Raw genomic sequence first — 16,345 nt, forward strand, 5'->3', positions numbered from 1 at the left:
TTTCGCGAGGGGCGACCCGGTGTGTAAAAATTTACTTACTTTGAAATCTATATTTCGCAGACGGATTGAGAAATTTCCCGCCATCACACGATGTTTCATAACCGACGTTACTTACTCTTCTTTCCCTTTTTTTTTTCTTTTTTCTTTTTTTTCTCTTTTTTTATTCGGGTCGATGATGTGTTTTATGAGGAAACGGTCGAGAGATGTTGCTGGAAAATTTTGACTAATGTTTTGGATACGTCGTTTCCGGTAAATTGAACGCGTTAGAATGATGGAGGAGTGTTCGAGATTAGAGAATTTTCCGTGATATAATGCGTTAGTTGGTGTTATTGATGATATATTGATTGAAAGTTAAGCAAAGAGCTTTAAAGCATCTGATAAAATCTTTCGAAGCAATTTATTTCTACATGCATTATACATAAATATAATTTGAAATTATTTTAATATATTTGATATTTAAAAAATGAAGTTGTGTTGAATAAAATTTTGTAAAAGAAAATTTCTAGGAAAAATTATATTTAAAATTTGACAAAATATTGAAATTTAAGGTATTGATTTCACTACAAAAAAATCTCTTATTGAAAAAAGATTGCTCTGCGTGTAATTCATTCCATATAAGCTTATATTAAAATCAAACTTTTTAGGATTCAATAAGTTTTTTTGTAAGAAAAATTATATGAAAACTTTTGTCTCTCACTGTAAATATTATATTAAAATTTAATGATTTGTTTATTGAGATAGCTCAAGATTAAAATAAATTTTATAGAATTCATTATTCTCATAGAGATTCTAGATTTATCACTTAATTTAAAAAATTGATTTATTTTTATATTAGAAATTACCAAGCGTCATTTGCTTCAGTGACTTTTTACGTACATTAAAATATCATTAATAATTAGTTCTGTAATCAACTATCAAATGTTTTTTTTTAAACAGAATAATTTAAAACAAAACCGACAAACTTTGCTAATAATTGTTATACTATAAAATAAATAATTCTGAACAAAAAAATATTAGACTATGGATCGATTCTTGAAATAATAATGACGATCTCTTATTCTTTTCGAGAGGTGAAAAATAAAGTTAATATTATATTTAAACTATTTTCAATGATAATTGATTATCTTAAATTAAGTTTTGTGTTGATTTATAACGATCAAATGATCATTTCGTATTTCTATGTGTACAAATGAGCATGCTTCCATTGAATCACATCCATTGAATTAAGGTCATTGTTAATGTTTAACAGCAACTTCCGTGATATTTGCTGTCTATTGTTTCGATTTAAATATTCAATTTTATGTAATTTCATATTAAAAGATTTAAAATATATTCAGTATTTCTATGGCAATTTTCACAAAAAAATAAAAATCAATATAAATCACTGTGAAATATATTTTTAAATAAATAATTTTAAATATATATTCATGAAAAATCATAGAAGAGTTAAGCTAGCTTGAACACCTAATTATATATAGCATTATATCACTTTATATTTCGAAAACAAAGATAAATGTATATTTTTTGTTTAAAAGAAGCTTCTATTTTAGCAAATTAATTAATTTCCAATTGGAATATCTTGTATAGAATACTCATGTCTAATATTGTGTCATTAAATAAACTATGATTTTTAACGTAATTCTTTGTTGATATTGCTATTTAGATATTGATATTGGATAAACAATTATTCCAAATATTTTAAGATGCATATGTAAATACAACTTCTATTATATTTTTTATTAATAAAAAGATAAAATTTCGAATAATGAAACATTAGATGAATTATTTTATTATTTTGCAAAAAATAAATATTTATTTATAATAAAATTAAAATAATGATGTAAAGAATAGTTTTTATTATAAAATTATAGATCCCATATTTTAACTATCAAATTGTATAAATTTTTTAGTATATAAAGGAATATATACATTGCAAATAATTTTCCATTTCCTTTTAATTGTTAATATGAATGATTATAAATTTTCCAATTCTGTAACACTTTCACCTAATTTTCTGTTTCTGATTTCAATAGGTTATATCGACAATTATATGTTCACGTTTATAAATATGTGAACGTATTTTATTGCTAGTTATATAACGTATAATAATATACAGTTCGAATAACAAAACATTCGATTAATAAAATTTTCAGATATGACTCCTTTTGAGTGTTTCTTTCGACATTTATTCTCGATACCGATGGAAATAAAAATTCTCTACATTTTCTCTCTTTGTCATTTCAAGTTCATGTTTGTTTCTTCATAGCTTGTCAACCGATTCTCAACGACATCTGGTCTCAAAATATTAAACTATTTAAAATTGCAAAGCTAGCTATCCAATTAACCATATTGTATCCACTTGAGAACATATTAAAAAAAATTCTCGCTCTCAAACAATTACTCTCAACATAGTGAGACGAGAAATAACTCACGATAATTTTATTCTCAAGCGAATCTTTAAGATATTTATAATGGATGTTCGAACAATGAAGATTCTATTGCATTATCGACGCGCAATCTGAAGAAAAATATTCCACGCTGCACCGACGACGCCATATCATTGATATAACGATGTTTTTCTTGGTAGAACGCTCGCCGAGGTCTCGAGTTGAAAATATTTTTAACGAACCACCACCGACTGGGATTATTTTCGGTCGCCGACACACTTTCCTCTCTCAAGAGAGAACAAGATAGAGAGAAGGAGAGCAGAGCACTCTCGCTTTTCCCTATCATCCTCCATACTGTCCGCCTCCATTTAATCGTAACCACGACTTGGCCAAACAAATATTTCTCGTTGCGTCATGATGTTAAGGAGTGCCTTCGGCTTGTTTACAATTATTTTTGTCGTCGATCCGTTTCTCGCGCGAGATCGAACAGTGGGTTAAAGATAGATATTAGACATCGATTTGGGACATGGTGACGATGGTGAATGATTGCGAAAACGCGGGAATTCAAGGATTTGATATTCTTTGCTGAAATAAAAGAATAATTATTTCAAATATGATAAAAAGTATTTTTAATTCGATAAGATAAAGAAAATAAGTAAAAAAATTTCAAGTAAAAATATATTTATTTGAAATAATGGTGTTTGCAAATGAATTTTGAAATTTTATCTAGAGAAATAAATTTATAAATTTTAATGATTCATTCATCAATATCAAATATTTGATTTTTTTGAATATAATAATAGAAAATAATGTATAACAAGTGATAAAATTCTCGTACAAAACATAGATTAAAAAAGTATAGATATTGAAAATTCATCTTTCATATTAATAATATTCAAGTTATATTATTTATAAGATAAAAAAAATAAAAAGTAAAATAAAAACTTTACTTTATGAGAATAAGAATATATTTTGATAACGCCCAATTTCGGTGTCAAGGAGAGTCGTTATCGATGAGTGCTATGGGTGGGATAGAACTTATCTGGATGCTGGTTATTAAGATAAATTAACTCCTTTTTAGAGAATAATCACATATAAATTTTCATTATTATTTAACATTTTTTTGTTTTGACGTATATTATTGTTATTTTCTATTGGAATTTTCAATTCGAATATTTAAAATTGCTTAGGCCATAGACATTCTATTACTATGCATTTAATTATAATCTGATAATATTAGTAATAATATTAGAAATAAGTTATAAATTAAAGATTAGATTCACTTTTGATAAAAAAAAAATTAAAAAATTTAAATTAAATTTAAAATATTAATTTTTTTTTAATTACACACTCAATAAGTATTAAATAATCAATCGTTCTTTCATTCTGGATTATTAAAATAAAGAAATAATAAAATAAATGAAATTTATAAAATAACAAAATATTTTATATTATCATATGTATTCTTTCTAATTATATACAAAATATTTCATAATTTAAATATAAAAGAGAAGAGATTTTATAATCTAAACAAGGTAAAAATAATAAAATTACATTAAAAATATCATTTTTAACAATTATTAAAAAATTTATCAAGTATACTTGAACTTGGCCAATTCTCAATTGACTTAAACATTTTTTTATTTGCATAATAATCAAAATCTTTTAACAAATTTATATCAATATTATATATAAATCTAACAATTATATTAAAAATTATCTATATAAATACAATTATATATAATATAATATTTCTTTTTATAATTGATATATATATATTTTTACGAAGTTGTACACAACTTTCCTTCTATCTCTTAACAATATACCCTCAGATTTCTAAAACAAAAATTTTACAAAGCAACAAAGTTCTCACTCTTTAAACGAGATTGATATTTACTCGAAATTAAAATATCCACTCACCTCCGTCCTATTCCGTTTTTTTCTCTCGAGCATCGTCGAAAAACATCCCTTAATCTGTTCACGAGCAAGAATTTCTTGCGTTTTCTAGAAACGAGAATGTATCGTTTAAACCGTCATGGCGAAAACGCAAAAAGGAGCCATGTTTTCGCGAGAAGAACGCCTTTTAGCCAAGCTGCGGATTGCGGCGACCATTGGCAAAAAGCTCGCCGAGGAAAGCCGCAGTCGTAATGGCATTATCGCGGTCGTGTAAATCAGCAATTTATAAGTAGAATCGCGGCCGAGTCTAAAAACCGGTATCCCGACTTTGTACGAGTCGTGTGAAACGGGCTCGAGTTGCGGTGAATCCGTATCTAAAGAAATTTCTTATAAGATCGCGGATTGAAGGTAAATGGTGGTACTGACGCAATTTTTGAACACATGCGGTGTAAGACAAATGTTTTCTTATTATTATTATGTTACGAGTTAAATTCTAATCCAGAAATTATCATTATAATTTTAATGAAAATTTGTAGACACTTACAATGGACTTTATATGCATATAAAGAAATTTTTTTGTCGATGGGAAATATTTATAAGAATTATCAAAATTTCGATATTTTTTCAAGGTGATTGAAATTTGAAAAGTTTCGCCTGAAAATTTTTTCACAGCAGTAATAAATTTTGAATATTTTGTAATTTAAAAAAATTCTTTTTATTATTTTATTTATTATGTTTAAGAACACATTGAAAATTTGAATATTAATTTTACGTTTTTATGTATGTATAATACTTATAAATTTTCATTAAAAATAAAGAATTTGTTTAAAGAATTAAAAAACTAAAAAATAAATTTTTTTAATTGAAAATTTATAATGAGTTATATATATAGAACAATTTTTTTATCAATAATTTTGATTTGAATTAAAATTTATATGTCAGTTTTTAGGTAAAGTTAATAACTTAAAGATTTAGATGTTAAGTTAAGTTTAAAAAAATGATTATCAAAATAATCTCTTGCAGAATAAAGAAATTCATTCAGTAATTGGGTTATGATATAGAATTCAATAGATTTCAGAATTTTTTTTTTATTTTATTTCAAACAGTTTGCGTATTAAATACTTCTAACTCGAAAAGATGTCGCGATAAGAGTTGCTTCAAATTCACACTGAGGATGACAGGTACGTCAATAACAACGCGAACAACCAATTTGGTTCAACGAGCACTCGAACGTTGCAGAAGTTCTATCCAGGGTTATCTTCGCAATTAACCCAGAATAAAATTTGATTCGACTTATAAATACAAAATTACGATACTTTTAAATACGAAGTGAAATTTAATTATTTAATAAATTAATTAGATATTTGTAAATAAAAAATTATTCTTTATTTCGAAAAAATTGTTTTTGGATTCTTAATAGCTTAATTTATTAAAAATTTTATTAAAATTTCTTATTACACTTAAGAATATTCAAAACAGTTAAACTAAAAATTAAAAAATTGTTAATATTAATTTTATAAACTATATATTTTTTGATTTTTTATTGAAGTTACAAAATTCTAAAGAAAATATTAAAGTTCAAAAATTTAATAAGTATTTTATTCTAAAATATCTTTTAAATTTTACAACTTTACAGACATATTGTTAAACGTTCACTATTTTTAAATTATATTTAAAATATTATTAATAAAATAGTTTGAATAAAAAATCTAATATTATATTTATAATCTGTTATAACTCTTATAATTATTTCTCGCAATTATATTCTCATAATTATATTCAGTTATTTATAATAATAAAAATAATCTCAAAAAATAACATATTGTCAAATTCCAATCAAATTCCTTATAACACTTTAATTATTTAAAAACTTTCCTAATTACTTTTCTATTGCTATAATTGTTATCGCTATTTCTGGAATATATTCAACAAATAAAATAATATTCACATTTTCCAATAAAATTATCAAGAAATTTTTCTAGTAATCTTTCTATTCCGATATCATTATATTTACAATATATACAGTAAACAGAACAAAAAAATGTAATATCATAATTATCAACAATACCAACAATAAAAATAATTTTACAAAGGTGTGTTGCCAAATTCCAATAAAATTTCTTATAATATTTTAATTATCTAAAAATTTCTTTTAGTAAATTTCTTTTCATTCCTGTGTCATAATTTTATACAATACGTTTAAATGCAAACTATTTCACAGTCATAATCCATGTCGTACATCCTATAGCAACAAATTTTTCCGAGTTGTCCTTTAGAAAATTGACAAACTACTTCACCAAAAAGATGATTGGTGGTCGATGCCAAGTCGCCTTTTCCTCGAGACCTAACGACTTTGTGAGTCCTAAGAGGTAGAAGAACGGAAGAAGATGGAATGGAAAGCCACGTGTGCAAGAACGCGGAGGCACCAACCGGCAGCTTGTTTCGTCGACAAAACACTTCTTATTGGTACCAGCAGGCATTGTGCTCGCGGCTATACGTTACGCTAAGGAGGCGAAACAGCCAACGAAATATACTCTTATTTCGTTCACAGCACCGACTGGCATAGCCATAAAGCCTGCACGGTGATAAAATCTTTCTGATAATTTATACGAACGGGATGACGTGACCGGATGCAACGATGGATGTACAATGATTTATGAAAATATTCGAACTCGGTATAAATAAAATTGTTAAAAATATGCATTTGGAAAGTTGGTTCTGAAAGTATTTTAATTGTTAAAAGACATGAATATCAAAATTATACAAGATTATGTTTTACAAAACTAGACCCAGTCATAATAGATATTTATAAAATATAAAACAAATTTTCATAAGACAAAATTTCGATCAAATCACTCGAAATTATTTATTTTTGTATTTGTGCAAATTTGATTCTATTTCTATTGCTTAAGAATTTTTATAGTTAGCTTAACATAATTTTATATTTCCATTGTTTTTCTTATTTGTCAAAATATAATAAAGATATGAGATAAAAATCTTTAAATATACAGAATATTGCAAATTTTAATATATTATTTTGTTGTAAAGAAATATTCTCAAGCAAAATTATATTATCAAAACAATATTCAAAATAAAAACTTTTAGAATAGATTTCACTCTTCAAAAAAATTTTCGAAAAAATATTTATCCACATATTTATACCCATTACATATTGCTATTGCTGCACGTAAACGCATTTTTATGAAAATAAAAATTTTTGAATTAATTTCTTTATAAGTGCTCAAATATTTTTGTGAATTGCTGTATATGCGAGACTAACCATAAGCGTAGCCATCGTGAACATTTTTTTTTTCTCTTCATTCTCTCTTTCTATTTGTTTTTATATATATCTTTCTCTTTATCCCAACCAATCCTTCCTTCGTCTTGCTTATTTCTTCTCCCTTGTATTTTTTTACTCTTTTCTTTGGCTCTTTTTTTGTCACGTTCTATTGCGTTCCTTCCCTATATGAGTGCACAATATATTTCTCTCGGTTCGTTCGATACCTCTTCTCTAATTTTTCTGTTCCGATCCCGAACCTCTTCTTTCATTTTTTTTCCAACTGTTTTTTTACATTTTTTTCTCTCTTTCAATCCTGTTACCACATATTCTCTGTTTTCTTTTATCTCGTTCCTCTTTATTCTTCATTATGTAGATTTTTTTGATTGTATTGACTATAGGTATCTTATAGATGACAAAAATATATTGCTGCTCGAAGTTATCCGGATAAATTATTATTACTTATTATTATTAATTATTTTTTACGTAGTACTTTTTAAGTTTAATCGCAAAATTATGGGAAATTGAATTGTTCTTAGTTGTAAATAAAGTGGTTAAATTCTTAAGAATTATTTCAATAATATTTAATTTATATTTAATCAATTAATGTTAATATTGAAAATAATATTTAGTTCAGTTCGAAGTTTAATTTAACAAATTCGACATATCATGTTCATTAAAAGAAAATCAAAATTATCATCATTATTAATTGATTGTTATTGATCTTAAAATGAATCAACTTTTTAATTTTTATTTATAAGGTTCATCTAAATTCTTATCTTGTGCAATAATTTAATCATTTTATAATAGTTAATTGACAAGTTATAATTTCTTTTTCTATTATAAAAGATTCAATTATTTATTTTATATTATATAAAATTATAAAAAAAAAGTTTATAATTTGTAATTTGCAACTTGTTAATTTATTGATATTATTAAATAGATTATTAAAGAGAATTTGTGATTTATAAAATGTATTCATAAAATCTTGTTATTGTTTTTTAAAAAAATTCATGAGTATTATTAACTAGTAACTTCTAACTCACAAATTCTTTAATATTATTATCTATAATTTTATCTAATAATAATAAAGAAATAATTTGTTTAGATTAATCATAATTTATTCACACGAACAATTTGAACATTTAAAGAATCATATGATTAATTTCATGGGTTTTTTCTTTATCTTTACACAAATTCAAGTTTTGAGGTTAAGTATTACATATTTTCAATTATCTGAATTATGAATTAAATAAGGCTAGAGGAAACAATAAATTGAAGGAAATTTTATGTTTTTAAGAATCAGTTTTTTTTTTAATTGACACGAATCTATTCAATGAAAAATACATTATATGTATACATTAAAAAATGATACACATAATGCATGCCTATTTTACCAAGTTCCTCAATTTATTCATATGAGCAATATTAAATTTATATATATTTGAAATATCATTTTATTAATTTAGTATATTATTTTTTTTATCTCATTAATTTCATATAATCCTAATTAAATATATAATAAAATAGATTCATATTATGAAATTGATTCATATTATAAAATATTGCCCAGCTAAAAATTTTTTTCCTCGGTACACTATCATTAGTATTGTACTATGCTTGCTTTTTTCAATGATTTTTTATTTTCTCTCAAACTCATCTTTCTATTTTTCTACATCTATTTCCATGTACATAACACATCAAGTTACATCAAGTATAATACACATACACACAAAGAACAACGCGTAGGTAGTTATATTTTACAGACATCGGAGAGAGAACGGTTCGATGGCGTTCAAACGATGACGTATATCGCCTTAAGGGCCGTTCATCGTGACACTGATCGCCAAGTTCAATATCGACCATTTCCATGCAAGCGCGCATGCGCGCAATAGGATCAAGAATCGCTTTGGGCGCAATTATAATATATATACAGGATGGTTTCGAAATTGTAGTAAAATTGATTTAAAAATAAATCGAAAATATAAAATCAAAGTTTTTCAAGCTTTTGAAAAAACTAATATGAATTTGAGAGAAAATCAAGTTTGAAAATTAATTGAATATAATTATACTTAGACGCGATTTATTTCATTCAGACATTAAATAGATCTAATATTCAGAAAATTTATAAATTGGAAAAGGATCAACGATGTCTATTAATGAATTAAGAAATAGATGAAAAAGTTAAAATGAATTGTTTATCATAATATAATTTAATATAGTATACATATTCATACAATGTATCATGATGAATTTGAAAAAAAGATGATTCTTTATTTAAAAATGAATCAAATTTTTTTATATAAAACTCTATTTTTGAAAATTTAAAATTTCTATCTAATTGATTTTATCATATCAAAATATGTTACGATAATTCATTCAAAATTTTATAGACTCTAAGAATAGATAATTTTTAGCAAGAAATGTTAATCAATTGGAAAACAAATTCAGAAAGAAAATCCATTGAATGATCAATATATACCGAGTATCTTTAAAATCTTTGTTCAATCGAAAATTTTCAGAGATCTCTCTACATCAAGAATACTTCTCTGTTTTAATACGTTATACACTCGAGTTCCTCATTATCATCGCGACATGCATCAATATGTATGTGTATGCGTTTCTATAATATTAATTACGCAATTATGTACGAACTTAATCTGCATATCACGTAATCCATACAGGAGATGCTGTTAATTATGTTATAGGTAATTTACGCGAGACGGTAGACATTTTATAAAATATATACCGATGCGACATCGTAAAGAGTACCGGTTTAGTACGCGGCTCGAGTCGTAAAACGTTTCACTGCTCTGGAAAATGAGCGTTGGTAATTAGGTTCTTGGTTAGGGCTCGTGGTGAGTTACGTTTTTTTCCAGGTGGAAATGTATTTTAACACCATTACGAAGCGTGAATGGAGGATGTTGTCTCGCGTTGATACGAATCGTCAAGAATCCTTATTTGAACGAGATTTTTATGACAGTTTTAATGGGAATATTAATATGAAATTTTGTTTGTTTGAAATTATTTTCATAGAGGAAAAAAAAATTGTTAAATATTTTAATACGATTGACTTTTTGTGATTTTTACATAGGATATGTGAATTTTATTGAAAAATTCAAATTTCAAAATCTTTGAAATTTAAAAAAGTTTTCATTTTTTAGACTTGAAACTTTTTGTGATTCAAAATTCTTTAAATTCAGAATGTTTATTTTTTTCTTTTTCTTTTTTTTTTTTTTAATTATTATTTTATCAAAATGTAAAATTTTTTGATTTCTTAAATTTGATTTTTTAAACTAGATTTGTAATGAGTTATTTATTATTTAATAATAGTAATCATTTCGTTTGCAGAAAGCTTATGAATTTTCGGATTATTAATTTGACGAATTTAAAAGAAAAAATTTCAAAAAGATAATTGAAAATTAATTAATTATTACTAAAAATGTAATTAATATTAAAAATGATATGAAAATCATCCTTAACATAATCTTTTACTAGTGAAAAAATTTATAATCAATCAATAAAAATGTAAATGTTATAAAGAAAAGGAAAACTTAATATTACTTTAATAAAGAGGAATTATAATGAAAAAAATATCATAAAAATATCATACTTGTAAAAAAATAATTTATTATATACATTTTTTTTATTTTTGATAAAATTGTGAGATCAAAGTGTAAATAAAATAAATAACAAAGAAAAAGATATTATATATTTAAATGTTTGGAATTTTTTTTCATGATCACAATATCAGAAAATATTAATTTATATAATTTTATTAATATAAAATAACTGAAAAATTACATAAATATAAAATAAATAAATTATAAAAAATGTAGTTATGCATTAATATTTTATCTCAAGAGACCATGAGATTTGATAAAAAAAAGAAATAAAAAAATATTAAGATAATTATTCATTTAAAAAAAAATTTATTTACATACGATCTAATAATTATTAAAATAATACATTGAAATCTAAAAATGACTTATCATATGACTTTTCTACGTGATCTAAAAATATATATTATAATTTTGCTTTAATTTTCTTATCGTATTCGCATTGCATGACTCAACCTTATTTTTCAAATTAATGTAACACAATTTTTTTCATTTGTAACTTGATCGAAATCAGATTTCGTTTGTTAGCTTGTTCTATTTTCTATTCACATTCCATCTTAATTTACTTTTCATTTGATTCACCAGTAAGATACATAAAAAGTAAGTTTTTGCAAATATAATGAAAAGTATACATATATTAAAATAATAGGCCTTGCACTACTTTAATCCGTTTTTGTGCACGCATAGGCGTGTACGATATGAGAATAATATCTTATTTCACGAACATGAAACTCGTCGACATTTAACTCTTTCTTAATCAGATTCATTGAAAAATTGAAAAATGTATCATGAAAAAATTTTTTCTAATGATACAATGAAATATATAATTTTTTTTAACAAAAAACTGAAAATTTACAAAAATTAATCTTTAATCATGTCGGAACTATATTTAAAAAAAAATTATTGTTATTAATTAGTAATTATAAAAACATATTTTTTTCTGTCAAAAAAATATAAATATGTCATATATGTGATAAGTGTATTTATATAATAATAATATGTGTATTTTTTACTATAAAGAATTTCATAATAAGTGAAGAAAAATAAGATTAAAATATCATAAAAATATTATATCAAAAATATGAAAAAGTTGAAAAACATGATAATAAAAACAAAAGTAAAATGGATAATGTTAATTTTATTTGTTGATATATTTATTGCATACTTTATTTATTATTATTGACATATTTTCTATATACTTTACAGTAATAATAAATTATATCATAAAGTTAATTTCTTTTATTTTATGAATAACATATTTGACTTGTAGATGTTAGACAAAATTAGAATGTACGTTTAGAATATATATATCTATAATATTTACAATAATTTCATATTTTGTTAATTTAACATCATGACAGTTGATTTATAATATATGTGACTAATAATTATTACTAACCTAATACTTATATATTTATTTATTTTTCTAATAACCTATTAATTTTACTTTCTTTTTTAAACATTCAGATTATTATCTTTTTTTACAAATATAATAAAAATATTTTATTCCGAAGAATATTTATCTTATATATTTAAATTACACTTAAACTTAGCCTTAATATCAATAAAAAAGTTATATGTTTTTTTACAGAAAATCTTGAGACATTCCGTATATTAAATAATTCTTACACCAAATATATCAATTTAATTGATTAATAATATTGCTTCAAGTATCAACATCAAATCAAAATCCCATAATCGACTCGTGCATTCTCCAGAAGCAATTTCAAGTTTATATTATATATATATTATATATATATCTTCTTCCAATAGCGTCTAATATTCTCGGTGACAATTTACACTTACACGGTATACTTGCACAATCTAACATACGATATACGAAAAACGATAAAAAGTTTCGCATGTTGCACGCTCACGTCGTAGAATTCGGCAAACGACTTCGATGCACGAGTTGAGAAAGAGGGAGAAAAAGAGAGAAAGAGAGGTCAAGGATCGGTCGATTCGCGTCAAACTAGTTTAACGAGACTTTGATGCGACTCCCACTTGCTCGTCGCGAGTTACGATTCATAAAATTCCCCGCGCCTCGCGTTCCCCGTCCAACGACCGAGGAAAGTTGTTGCTATAGGTCAAGGAGACGAGCCATAAAGGATCGACGGATTTTTTAGGACAGAAATCGCCCTCCTGCTTGTGTAGAGGGCGTTATCCCCGACAGTCCCTTATTTCGAACAGGGGAGGGGAAAGTTACCCGCGAAATGGTTTATGGTTATTGCCGAGGGTATTTTCGGATAACACCATAAGGTGATTCGACGATAAATTGATCATCCCTTGGAGGAAAGTTTCACGAAATACTGGTTCATAGTGGTTTTTTCGAACATGAAATATGGTGGCTAAAAAGATATCGAGCTAATTCGCGACAAGGCAATTGCTGATTTTGTGATTTTGGTTTATGATGCTCCGATGGTGAAACGTTTTGTGGGATGCTTTGCAATACGACTTGAGTAATTTTCGTTTATTTATCATTGACTAATATAATAAGATTATTTGATAATTTGATAAGATTTTTTGATTTTTAAGATCATTCTAAATGTCATGTGACTTTGATAAATTTTTTTAATAAATTTGAATATATAATGAAACGATCTTGATTTTTAATAGTTTTAACAGGGATGAATAAATATCTTGAATACTTTATTGATTCGAACAACTTTGAATTTCGATCAGATGAATAATTTTTCTTAATTTTTAATGAATGAACGGTAATAATATAATCTTGATAAGTTTCTTTGATTTTTGAATGATTTATATAGTAACTTCTTTTTCAAATGAATTTCAGTATCAATGATATGATTTAGTAACTCTTCTAATGAATTTTCGTAAAATTTTAAAATAATAATGTAATCCTAATTTTAAATTTCAAATTTTTATGGACTTATTTCTTATAATTTCGAGATAAATTTCTTTATCTTCACATTTAGAAAGTAATTATTTTGAATAATTAGTTTCGCAATCTCAATATATCATTGTTTATAATTTAGAAGAAAATTAAATTATAATATGTAGCTAAAATATTATCGAAAATTTATTTTGATAAGAATTTCGTTTGAAATAAGCAAGAATTCGAATGACTCGTAGAATAAAATAAAAAAGTGAAATTAATACATGTTATTTTTTAATTTTTTTGAAAAAATTTAACTTTAATTTTCTATATTACGCAAAAGATAGTTTTTACAAAATATATTTTTGAAGTATCGCAAAGATTCTAATAATAATGTTATAATTTTTTATTTTTTAAACATGTTTTAATTTTGATTTAAAAATTTCTTAAATTATATTATTATAAATTATAATATTTTAAAATAAATATAAAAATGGTCTTTCAATATAAATATAAGAAATTAAAAATATATAATTTTCTTTAATCTATTCGAAATTTACAAAATAACATTTCTTTATCCAATTATTTACCAAAAACAAAAATTAAGATTAATCGAAACAATAATAATTTTTAAGAAATTTGCGGCAGATCAACGAATTTTTTAATGAGATTAAAATTAATGAAATTAAAATTATAGGAATGAATTTTCATTCATTATATAGAAGCCACAAATAGAAAAAAAAATTTTTTCTCCTTTATTCCTTATTTCATTCCATTCTCGTAAACATACCAATTCCAAAGAAAACCTTGCAAATCTTATATTCTACCTCCAACATTTATACAACACATTCACTCTACCTTTCCTCTTAAACTTTTATCATTCTACCTCTATATTCCTTTAATTAAACAAACCCCCTAAGTGCGTCCAGTTGGACTCGAGTCAGAAAACCAAAGAAAATTCCTCCTCCTTCTCCGTCAAATTTTTCCTCCATTATACCAATACAGGGGAATGGATAACGTGTGCTACAGGCGAGGATTACATAGAATCGACGAAAATTCGCAAGGGGTGGTACGGCAGGAGATAGAACACGCGTACATATCCGATGAGAGGAGCGCTTTCACGAAATGGTAAAATACGAAAATTGGCTGGCATTTCGGGAATGAAATTATTGAACATACACGTATAGGAAAATCTTGTACTGGCTAGTGATGGGATGAAATCTGTTGCAAGTATGTTTAATCGTTTACAGATAAAATTAAACATTTTTTATGAGTATTTCGAAAAGAGAAACGATATTTTCAAGTAAACTCAAAGTTGAGTTGAATGAAAGTTTATTTCAGAAATATGCTAAATATTCAGATATACACTGATTTTAAATTTGAAAGTTAATCAAATAGTTTTTAAAAAAATTGGAAATATTATTTTATTTAATAGTTTTTTGTTTGATATAAAAAAGAAATATAAGATGTATTAATAAATTGAAAAAGAAAAAAGAAACACGTACAATATTAATCATTCATGAAATTTTATCAAAAATATAAAATATTCTAAGATTTTTGAATGAAAATATACTTCACTGTATTTAAATCTTTTATAATTATAAAAATATGAATATTTATAACAATGGAAGAAATAAAATTAAATAAAGTCAAACATTGATTGATTATGTTAAAAATTTGACTATTTTTTATTCTAGAAATTTTCTATTTATTTAAAATTAATTTCTTTGACTGTCTTTGACAGTAATTCTAGCATATACTAGTTCTCATGTATAATCTAATTATAAATCAGTATTATAAATCAAAAAATTAATAGTAATAAATAATAATTAAATATCAATAAATGCAAAAATTAATAAAAAACTCATTTTCTAATTCATTTTGTAGCATAGCTCCGTCTTATATTGGACTCCTTAATTTACATATACTTAAAAAAAATTTATAAAAAAGTGGATAAATTTATAATTATTTATTAATATTTTTAAATTAATTAAAATGCAAATTCTTAAATACTTTGACATAACAAATTGATAAATGAACTTATTACTCCCCTTTTAATAGTATTCGAATAATATTCTTATAAAATAATCTTTTGCATTGAATTTGAAATAAATATTTACAAATACATTCTCCGATTTCAATGATTTTTCAATATATTATCAAAATTATCATACTAAATAATGTTATAAAAGTTTTACTTGACAATCAAAAATATATTTATTAATAAAAACAATTTAAATTAAATTAGATTTGGTTAGATTGTTTATTAAAAAATTATTAACATGTATACAACATGTTGTATTGTTTATAACAATATAAATTATGAAAA

At 24.2% G+C, this 16,345-nt stretch overlaps 1 protein-coding gene and 1 long non-coding RNA gene across 5 annotated transcripts in view; one reads left to right on the forward strand and one right to left on the reverse strand.

The window, feature by feature from the left end:
- Mxd (MAX dimerization protein) overlaps positions 1-16,345 on the forward strand; it is a 329,867-nt gene that overhangs the window by 305,605 nt on the left and 7,917 nt on the right. The gene's annotated exons all lie outside the window — the stretch shown is intronic.
- LOC147658475 (uncharacterized) lies at positions 3,813-4,539 on the reverse strand. Its single transcript, XR_015290631.1, has 2 exons — positions 4,308-4,539; positions 3,813-4,223 (listed from the first exon to the last, which is right to left on the reverse strand). It is a non-coding gene; the product is annotated as an uncharacterized LOC147658475 (long non-coding RNA).

The sequence above is a fragment of the Apis florea genome, unplaced genomic scaffold, assembly GCF_048593485.1.
Source record: "Apis florea isolate Af1SG1 unplaced genomic scaffold, ASM4859348v1 contig_2272_pilon, whole genome shotgun sequence".
NCBI lineage: Eukaryota > Metazoa > Arthropoda > Insecta > Hymenoptera > Apidae > Apis > Apis florea.